Source organism: Nansenia antarctica (assembly GCF_963989245.1).
Source record: "Nansenia antarctica genome assembly, chromosome: 10".
Classification (NCBI taxonomy): domain Eukaryota; kingdom Metazoa; phylum Chordata; class Actinopteri; order Argentiniformes; family Microstomatidae; genus Nansenia; species Nansenia antarctica.
The window spans coordinates 31,821,305-31,832,782 of record NC_137680.1 but is presented as its reverse complement, the minus strand read 5'-3'; positions in this window follow the sequence as shown (position 1 = coordinate 31,832,782).

Genomic DNA, 11,478 nt, shown 5'->3' with positions numbered 1-11,478 from the left:
GCGGCAACCTCAGCAGCGCGTGTGCGTTTCATTTCGGCGCCCGTGTTAACGGGTTAGAGCAGCCATACAGCCCAACAGGTTAGAGCAGCCATACAGCCCATGTTAACAGGTTAGAGCAGTCATACAGCCCATGTTAACAGGTTAGAGCAGCCATACAGCCTGTGTTAACGGGTTAGAGCAGCCATACAGCCCATGTTAACAGGTTAGAGCAGTCATACAGCCCATGTTAACAGGTTTAGAGCAGCCATACAGCCCATGTTAACAGGTTAGAGCAGTCATACAGCCCATGTTAACAGGTTAGATCAGCCATACAGCCCATGTTAACAGGTTAGAGCAGTCATACAGCCCATGTTAACAGGTTAGAGCAGTCATACAGCCCATGTTAACAGGTTAGAGCAGCCATACAGCCCATGTTAACAGGTTAGAGCAGCCATACAGCCCATGTTAACAGGTTAGAGCAGTCATACAGCCCATGTTAACAGGTTAGAGCAGTCATACAGCCCATGTTAACAGGTTAGAGCAGTCATACAGCCCATGTTAACAGGTTAGAGCAGCCATACAGCCCATGTTAACAGGTTAGAGCAGCCATACAGCCCGCATGAGCAGCGTTGAACACTGGCTGCCGCGACATGCCATCTAGAGATTAGGACTCTCACCTATCTGTTCTGCGTGCCGTGCGCGTTGCAGGCAAAACTCAATGTACAAAGATATGGCTGGCAGTAGCAGCTCCGCAGTTGCCCTTAAAACGCACCGCAAGTGTCAACCTCAGCAGCGCGTGTGTGTTTCATTTTGGCGCCCATGTTAACGGGTTAGAGCAGCCATACAATGAAGTGAAATGAAACATTATATTATTGATGGCCATTATCAAAGGCAACCTCAGTGTACAAAGATAGGGCTGGCAGTAGCAGCTCCGCAGTTAGAGCCACAGCAGAAACGCTGCAAGTATGGAAGCCTCAAGCGTGAGAGCCGCAGCAGCTAAGCCACGCACACATACTGCTGAGGTACTTGTCCACTGTGGACCAGGCCTTACACAAGTTTAGAGTTGTTATCAATTTCTTGCTTATCACCTGTGTTCTGAAGGCCCAGAGTAAGAATTTAATTAGTTAAAAATAGGAGTCAGTTATATTTCATTAGTAGTAGTATACAGTGGCGGCTGGTGCTAAACATTTTGGGTGGGGCACAGGTTATGGGGGCATGCTCCACGGGGAAGAATATCAACTTTAAAATCTGGATTTACAGTCGATTTTAGCATGAGAATATACTGTATATAGTACTGTCCAGACAGTTGTCTTGTTTAGCCATTCAACTAGGCATTATTTATTCAATGGAGAAAGACATGGAACACAATGCAATTGTGATAATAAATGTGTTCTTTGTTACTTCTTTAATTAAATTAAAGTGTACCTTTCTATTATCATACAATATTTCCTTGAACATGTAAACTCTATAATCATACAGTTGTCTTTCTATTAGTTGTCTCTGTCATACTGAACTGTTTGTTATCATCCTGAACTATCTCTGTTGCTCACCTCACCTCAGTTCTGTCTCTATTGCTCTCCTCTCCTGTTGTCGTTTCCGGGTCCAAAGTTGGCTGAGGCGCTGTCTTCGAAATGCCGCAATAATAATAATAATTAATTATATTTATATAGCGCTTTTCCGAGGCTCAAATACCCTGACAATATGGGGACAACGGGAAAGTGCTGCTGTGTCCCTTGTTGTATGAATAGATCCGAGTCTAAAAAACGATTGAACTGTCATTCTACCGCTTTAGTACACTGGTACGGAGAATTTCTGGTTTGGAGCCGGAAATTGCAAAACGTCACGTTTGACGTCAGACTTAACAACCGGATATTCAGGGATATTCAGGGCATTTTTAAATTTTTACTACCCCTAGTGGTAGTGGCCCTAGGCTGCAGCCTAGGTAAGCCTATAATCTGCGCATGCTAAACAATGTTTATTTATTTTTTAAATTAGTTTTTTCAGATTTTATCCCTTTTTCACCCAATTTGGTAGCCAATTGAACCCAACCTAGCATCCAATTATCCCCTGCCTATTGCGTAGGATCCGCCGCACGACCCCGTGGCCGGCAGCCCCAGAGGAGATCGCCAGGCAGACTAGCTGACTGGTAGTAGTTCACCCCACTCCCACCCCTTCAGGTTCCCAAGTTTGTTATTTTCTATTAATGCCACTCGTTTGAGTGCTGTGTGTGCTGTTGTGAGACGTTGCCGTTTTTGTGTTGCTGGATAATTGTGCGAGTTTTGGTGAATGCACCCTAGAATGTTCACTCGACGAAATGTTTGGTTCTCCTAACGGTGCGAGTCAGTTGGTGGTTTTGTAACGGAGAAGAGGGTTGCCTTTCGGGACTCGTGAGTGGCTAGGATAGACATGTATCACCTACTTATAGTATATATAAGCTAAATCATAAACCTCTAGTAAACCGAAGTGGTTGCTGTTGTGGGGATATTTTTGAAGTGAACAACGAACTAGGACCGTGGGATGCGGCTAGCGAAAGACGCTAACCATCTCCACTCCATCTGTCTACTAGCTACCTCTACGATCCATCTGTCTACTAGCTACTGTAGTATATTTTTACACATTAATAGCTTTCTTATATAACGTATATCTTACACATATATTCACGTATATTTTTATTACTTCATATACACTTTATCAAATACTTTTGATACTTCATTATAAACGATCTTGTCGCACATGTGCTGACACACACACACGAGTTGTCGCACATGTGCTGACACACACACACGAATTGTCGCACAATGCGCTGTCACACACACACACACGCATGCACGCCCCCGAGGGTCTAGGCCAATCAGAGGCCTAGAAGGAAGGCTATAAAACCTGGAGCTCAGTCGGGAGCTCATTCTGATCTCTACTACCTCGATTCACGTTGTGACTGTTCAGTGTGCCTGTAATCTGAAGACCCAACCTTTTTTGAATAAATACTTTTAAAACTTTGGTCAGGAGTTTCCACCTCTTCTTTTATCACTGAAACAGAGAAAATATTCGACACTACCTCTACGATCCATCTGTCTACTAGCTACCTCTACACTCCATCTGTCTACTAGCTACCTCTACGATCCATCTGTCTACTAGCTACCTCTACGATCCATCTGTCTACTAGCTACCTCTACGATCCATCTGTCTACTAGCTACCTCTACGATCCATCTGTCTACTAGCTACCTCTACGATCCATCTGTCTACTAGCTACCTCTACGATCCATCTGTCTACTAGCTACCTCTACGATCCATCTGTCTACTAGCTACCTCTACGTGTCTACTAGCTACCTCTACGATCCATCTGTCTACTAGCTACCTCTACGATCCATCTGTCTACTAGCTACCTCTACGATCCATCTGTCTACTAGCTACCTCTACGGGGTTTCCACTTAACTTTCCACCTCTCCCTCCATCCATCACCATCACCACACGTGCTACAACCCTGGCTACTGGTACCATTAGATTGGCTAGATATATTTCAATGTTAAATGTCAATCCTTTCAATGTTATATGTATGTGCATTTGTGTATGTTATCTGTATATATTAAATGTTGTAATTGTTCCATATTTGATACCTGTCTCCCCCCCACCCCTCAGTTATTTAGTCAGTGTCCACCATTTAAATCCAATTTAGTCTATATAGAGTGTTAGTGTTAAATTAGTGCCACTAAGGTTATAATAGTCCACGGGTGTGTATCCCCCCGATACAACCTGATTGATAAAAAACACAAAAATATTTGACCGAACCTACCTGTCCCCTCTCCCCAAGCTCCATCTGCTCTCTGTAAGGAGAGAGGAAGAAATCAATGTGCAGCCATTAAAGAAACCCTCTAACTATACAAATAACAACTTGGTTTAACTGAGTCTATACAATTATTGTTGCAGAATGTAGTCATTTGCATCAGCAGTATCCGTTTTACCACGGTCAGAGAAGGCCATGACAGCTTGTATGCTGTTGCCATGGTCTTGCTAATCACATGCTAATGACATGTTTAGACACCATTGATCATTTTCCTCACCTGAGGGAAAACAACATAAAAAGGTTGGCCAAACCTACCTCTCCTCTGGGTGGCCCCTGTCCTCGCCCCTGTCCTCTGTAAGGAAAGCAGGGAGAAATGAACATTGGAAATATTTTTGTTGTTTTGGTTTACTACTTTTCCCCTCCAGACAGAAGTTACCTTGATGTACGTACCTTTTCTTCTTCAGATAGAAATAGATGGCAATCATGGCCATTATGGCCATCACAGAGAAGACACTCACTATGGAAGGGGAAACAACATACTGCATTTTCACACAAGCTTAACAAACGAACAAATAGATTCAGGTGTAAACATTCCAAACATGTCTGTATTAAATATTTTCATTCTGTCCGCAGCTAGACATTCAGATGAATGTGAATAGTGATGCATACCGCAAGCCCAGCTAGCAATTTTTGGTTCTAAAAATGTTCAAAGAATGTTATCTAGAACGTTCTCGTAATGGTTTCAGCGGGAAGTTTTCTTTTAAGTTCCCAGAATGTTCTAGGATAACGTTCTCTAAAAACATTTTTAAAATGTTGTGTGATAACCTTCTTAAAATGTTAAGTGACAACATTGCTAGAACATTATGCCCTAATGTTCTTGAAAACGTTTTCAGTGGGAAGTTCCCAGAATGTTTTAGGATAATGTTCGGTAATTAAAGTGAGTTGACAATATTGCTAGAACATTACACCTTATGTTCTCAAAACATTTTCAGCTTAAGTTTTTTGTTTGTTCCCAGAATGTTTTAGGATAACGTGTGTTACGTTTTGGAATAATGTTCTAAATGTAGAGTGGTGTTGGACCCATGTGTGGTGCGGTGCGACTCAGAGGAATTGAGGTCGAGACATGAATAAAATAAAGTTCTCTTTACTGAGATGAATACACTGAATATCCATAGGACCGTGATACAGAACCACAGAAAAATAAAGGAGAGCAAGCAAGGCTCTGCGTAGCGAGTCGATAACTAAGAACAAAAACAAAACACTTGCGAGTAGCGAAAACAAAAGATGAGCAAACAAGGCTCCGTTTACTAAAAGCAAACTTCACTTAAACACAAACAAATCAAAACACACATAGTCAATAATACCTGGAAGTAGCGACAGGTAAGGTAAAGTCCTCCAGGACCGAAAGGACAGGGACAAGTATCATGCACAATATTCTTAAGGGAAAGACAAGGGGTCACAAGACGCTAACAAGTACGAACAACTGACAAGGGAACAGGGAAATGCGACACACCTAAATGCACATACAAACACTCACAGGTGACAATAATCACCTAATTAGTCCAGGGCTGGAGTGATGCTGCTCTTCAACCAGCAGAGGCATCGGGGAGTCATCCTCGCTGACCCCCCTCGTAACAAACGTGCTCTAAAAACCATTCTAAAAACGTTTGCTTATAACCTTCTTAAAATGTTTACTGAAAACCCTGTTAAAACATTATGCCCAAACATTCTTAAAATGTTTTTAGCTAAACGTATTAACACATGTAAAAGTTTGATAACATCAATATTCAAGTCTTTCAACATAATGTATCATTATTTATTAACATTAACAACAGAGGTGAGACAGGGAGAGGCAGCCACAGCTTCATTTGAGAACTTTTTTTTTTTTTTTAAAGCAAAACATCATATACTGTACATACTGAAAACATGGAAGTCAGAACCTATCATCACTGCAACAGTACATATCTCTGACAGTACATATCCTCATGACAGACAGGCATTCCCAAAGTGTTGATTGCTTGATTTAGTCCTCGAACAGTGTGGGGCTTCTGCTCCCCTCAAGTGCTGCTGCTGCACCTGGACACATTCTTAAACATCATCCCTGGACACATCCTTACTCTGAACTCTGTCCTCAGTCACAGATGGTCCACCTGTATCACTGTCCTCAGTCATGGATGGTCCACCTGTATTATCCACCTGCATTATAACAAAAATAGTATTTAAAATCAGAATAGTTTCTGATTCATCAGAAGTATTTTTGGTAGCCCTTTAAATTACAGGCCGTTAATTATGCAGTAATTACTGTAAATAACCAAGTAATATCCATGTAAAATAGACATGTAGAATGCTAGTAATTGTGCTAGCTAGATTGCTATAGCTTGCTAGCTAGCTAGCTAGCTCCCAAACCTGGCCCAAACTTTTGGGCTGGTAGATTTGCTTCACTCACCAGCCAAAAAACCAACAACAATGACGTTAATCTATTGAGTGGCTGGTAAAATCTGAACGTTCACCAATTTGTCGATTTGGACGGTGGATAAAAGTTAATTTTGCGCACAGCTTCCTAGCAATTTCTGACAACACACACGCTCAACGTTATTCGCATTAACGGTTAGTTTGTGGTCAAGAAAGTAAATGTATCCATACAAAGTAACGTTAATCAATTAAAAACAGTTATTGTAACCTTACCGTGTAATCCACAGTGTCCCGTTCCCTAGTGCTGTCTTCAACTAAACCCGTCTACCTGTGCCCGACCACTGAACATCTCAGTCAGGCTTAGTGAAATCTAATCAGAGTCGTTTGATTGGTCTGAAATCTAATCAGAGTCGTTTGATTGGTCTGCCACGTCCTCAGCCTCCTCGGTTATTGGTGCAAGTCTGAAACTTGAATTTTTAATAACATCCCAAAAACATTTTAAGAATGTTTGGGCATAATGTTTTAACAGGGTTTTCAGTAAACATTTTAAGAAGGTTATAAGCAAACGTTTTTAGAACGGTTTTTAGAGCACGTTATCCTAAAACATTCTGGGAACAAACAAAAAACTTAAGCTGAAAATGTTTTGAGAACATAAGGTGTAATGTTCTAGCAATATTGTCAACTCACATTTTAAGAAGGTTATTACCAAACATTTGTAGAATGTTTTTTGAGAACATTATCCTAAAACATTCTGGAAACTTAAAGAAAACTTCCCGCTGAAAACATTTTCAAGAACATTAGGGCATAATGTTCTAGCAATGTTGTCACTTAACATTTTAAGAAGGTTACGAGAACATTCTAGGTAACATTCTTTGAACATTTTTAGAACAAAAAATTGCTAGCTGGGAATGTTCTTCCTTTGTTATCGTGTAACATTGTGGGAACATTTTATAAAAGAACATTCTATAATCTGTTACCTAAACAATGTCCCCAAAAAATCATTGGAATGTTGCAGGTAAAACGTTCTTCCTTTGTTTACATAGCTGAAGAACTGCTTCTACCACAGGGCCGTGAAGGCCCTGAACACAGCAAAGGCCTAAGTTCTGGGCCCAGGACAGTCTGGACGGATTGTATGGCAGCTAGTGCTGAGGCACAAACATGTACATTTCAAGCCTGCAAACTGTGACACTTTAAATAACGTGAAAAAATACTTTTGTGCAATATGACAACCCTAGTTGACTATCTGTGCAGTATAGTACAGTGGATTGTGTACATAGCCTTTATTTATGTAAACCAGCTCCTTACCTTCTTGTGATTTTATTCTTTTTCTAAAAGTGTTTTTTTTCTTCCTTTCCTAACACCAGGGGAGCCACCCCTCCTAAATGTCGTTGTTTGGTACCTGTACTGTAGCAATGACAATAAAGTCCATTCATTCATTCATTCATTCATTCATTCATTCATTACAGGAACATTCTAGAAAAAACGTTTTGTGATCTGAGGCATCAATAACATCCTGAAAACATTATCGAATGTTGCTTTGAAAATGTCCTTCCTTTGTTATCAATATCATGTAACATTGTGGGAACATTTTATAAAAGAACATTTTATAATCTGTTACCTAAACAATGTCCCCAAAACATCCTTGGAATGTTGCAGGTAAAACGTTCTTCCTTTGTTTACATATCACATTACAGGAACATTCTAGAAAAAACGTTTTGTGATCTGAGGCATCAATAACATCCTGAAAACATTATCGAATGTTGCTTTGAAAATGTCCATTCTTTGTTATCATGTAACATTGTGGGAACATTTTATAAAAGAACATTCTATAATCTGTTACCTAAACAATGTCCCCAAAACATCCTCAGAATGTTGCACCTAAAACGTTCTTACTTTGTTAACATTTAACGTTATAGGAACATTATTTGAAATGGTAAACATCCTTAAAATGCTCTTTGAACATTAGATGAAAACGTTTTCTTTAAAACATTAGCAGAACTTGTAGGGAATGTTAGCCAATGTTGTGGGAACATTCCCTGCTAGCTGGGAAGATATGAGTAGCGCTCGGCCACTTACATTTTTTCAAAGTAGCTCTCAGATGAAAAAAGGTTGGAGACCCCTGCTTTATGCTGATACATGCCTGCCATCTAGTGGACATTTAAGGGTACGACCAGGTAGGGGGATATTGCTTGTAACACAATCCTCATTCCTTCTCTCTCTCTAGTCTAACCTAATCCCATAGTAACCTTCATAATTCAGTTCTAGATATGTATTTTCTTTATGTGGCTAACACAACTCCAATTAAACTGCTTCATAAAGTTACATTTAATAAATGTATAGTAATAATAACTTTAATAGTAATTACTTATGTTGTTTAGTATCAGGGAGGGAGGGAGGGAGAATGGATGACCATCTTTCTTCAGTAGGCATACCATTTCTAGCTCATGTATATTTCTAATGATTCATTATATGTCTTGTACATGATTCTTGTTATGATTCTTGTATATGATTCTTGTATATGATTCTTGTTATGATTACATTTCTATTGGGATATTGCCTCAGGCATAGCTGTAAACATGCTTAGCTACTATATTTGTTGCTGTAATCGCAGTTGCTTCTAGCTATGATATTTAAGATCACTTATCTAGTTACACAATCTTCAGCATAACAAGTTCATAAGATATGAAAAATGCACAAGCAAAAGGAATGGAATCCAAATTATTTTTTATTCACGGTGGACAGCAGCTCCGGCCAAGGCTGTTTGCAGTTGTGAGCGTCCTCTGGAGGACGGGCGCTAGAGACAGGAGAGAGAGTTTATATGAGCTTCACCAGGCCTATAGCTACAGAATAGAATACTTTATTAGTTTAGTTAGTATGTCCTTGGTCTATGTGTTCTATGTGTTGACTTACCTCTGCTGTTTCCATCGTCGTGAAGACGGTTACTGGGGGGACGGAGGCCGTCTGCCTGGATAGCAGCTCAGCAGCCCAAGGCTCTTCAGCATCCTCTGGGAACGCTTCTGTTTCTTTGAAGCTCCGCTCTCCTCACAAGGCGTCGTCTCAGCTGTCACTGGGCTGGCCGCTAGAGAGAGGAGAGAGAGTTCATATGAGCTTCACCAGGCCTTAGCTACAGAATAGAATACTTCATTAGTTTGGTTAGTATGTCCTTGGTCTATGTGTTCTACATGTTGACTTACCTCTGCTGTGTCCATCGTCGTGGGCAACCTCGATGCCCTCCTGTCCTGGGGCTGGAGGCTGGACACCTACCTTGATGTCCTTCTGTCCTTCAGCTGGAGGCTGGACACCAGCCTGGTTGGTCCTCTTGCACTATATCAGTTGTTACAGAAAAAGAATCAATGACAGAACATATCTCTTAAAACCCCAGTATTCCTACAACAACAATGCATAGCTTGTCTGTTGTTTTACGATAAACTGGTAAGACTTTACCTTTACATTACATTTCCTTAATGTGAAATTATGTGGAATGTGGCTCTCTTATAAATTCACTGTATATTTCTGTTTTACCTTGCGCTTCACCATTGAACAGAATTTCCTGAATTTCCCTTTCTTCTTCTTCTCCCTGGTGGCTTTGACGGTCTCCAGGAGGGTCGCCTTGACCCCGGCCAGGCTCCCCTCAGTCTCTCGCTGGGCAGCGAGGGCCTGGCTCCTCTCCTTCTCCAGGTCGGAGTTGTCACAGACGAGGCTCCTCTTTTCTTGCTCCATATCGTGGAGCTTTTGGAGGAGGCCTTTCTCTCTCTGTCGGCCCTCCTCCTCCACTTCCTCCCTCGCTCTCTCCAACTCCGCCTTTGCCAGAGCGCTGCTGGCCTTCTCCGCCTCCAGCTCAGAGTCCTTGGACTCCAGCTCAGAGTCCTTGGCCTCCACCACGGCCCTGCATTTCTCCTTCTCCTCCTCCAGCTCAGAGTCCTTGTCCTCCAGGGCCTCCCTCTGCAGACTCTTGTTGAGGAGGCTCCTCTTTTCTTGCTCCATATCGTGGAGCTTTTGGAGGAGGCCTTGCTCTCTCTGTCGGCCCTCCTCCACCTCCTCCCTCGCTCTCTCCAACTCCGCCTTTGCCAGAGCGCTGCTGTCCTTCTCCGCCTCCAGCTCAGAGTCCTTGGCCTCCAGCTCAGAGTCCTTGGCCTCCACCACGGCCCTCCATTTCTCCTTCTCCTCCTCCAGCTTCCACTGAGCGCTCTTGCTCATGACTACGATATAAGAAACGGAAGGAAGAGAATATGAAATTACGTATTTTATATTTATATATTATTATTATAGAATGACTTGTCCCCTATGAGTTCATGGATGACTGTGAGGCTGTTTGAACTTCAAAAGTGACTGACGTATAGATATTGCGCGACATTGTGATCGAAGCATCAGTTGTAAGTAAGTAAGTAAGTAAGTAAGTAAGTAAGTAAGTAAGTAACGTGCCAAGTAAGTAAGTAAGTAAGTAAGTAACGTGCCAACGTGTCAAAAATATGTATCCTTGTTGTATTTCTACCTTCCTAAATGATGGCTAGGACGTCGGGTTATAAAGCAAAAGCTTCTTTATATTAAAAAATCTGTTGGCATACACTTTTGAGCACTTTCAAACAATAAACGAGTTATTGGATGTTCACTTTAATTCTGGACGTTACAATTTGCATTTCTCAAAAACAGTTACAGAGTTACCGATTGTCGATCCAAACAGAATTATATGGTGCCTATCTTTTCCATTCATTTGGAGTTGAAGCATGTACAGCAGGGTTCGAGTTATGTGGGAGCCAATGGGAGCTGAGCTCCCATAAGGAAGGTCTGAGCTCCCATGAAAGCAGTAAAATCATACATCTGTGGGGGTCGCTAATAATACATTACCACAACCATTATTTGATCAAAAATGTCAATGTAATGAGTATTATTTATATTTATTTATATGAGAAATATTCTAAAATAAACACGTTTTCCAAAAGAACTACGCGCACCAGCATTAATCTCCTGTGAATGACAGTATGCCTTTGACTGCCTGCACTTTACCACCAAGACACTATGGGGCGCAGTAGAATATTGTGCAACAGCAGAATATGATCGTTGAGCGCTTGCGAACGTGAAAACACGATTATTGAGAAGAAAACATTCAGTAGCTAGCTATCATGCCGCCCCAAAAAAAGCCACTGCTTCCGACCGAGTCGACAAGCCTGGAAAGTTTCGTGTTTTCATCCAAGAAACCAAACTTGATTTCAGCTGCCCTGTTATGACACCTAGCGTTGAAACTGTTGAAATAGCAGAGCTCAAACAAAACCAAGTGCTTCCGAAGAAAGTAGCAGAACTCACCTCC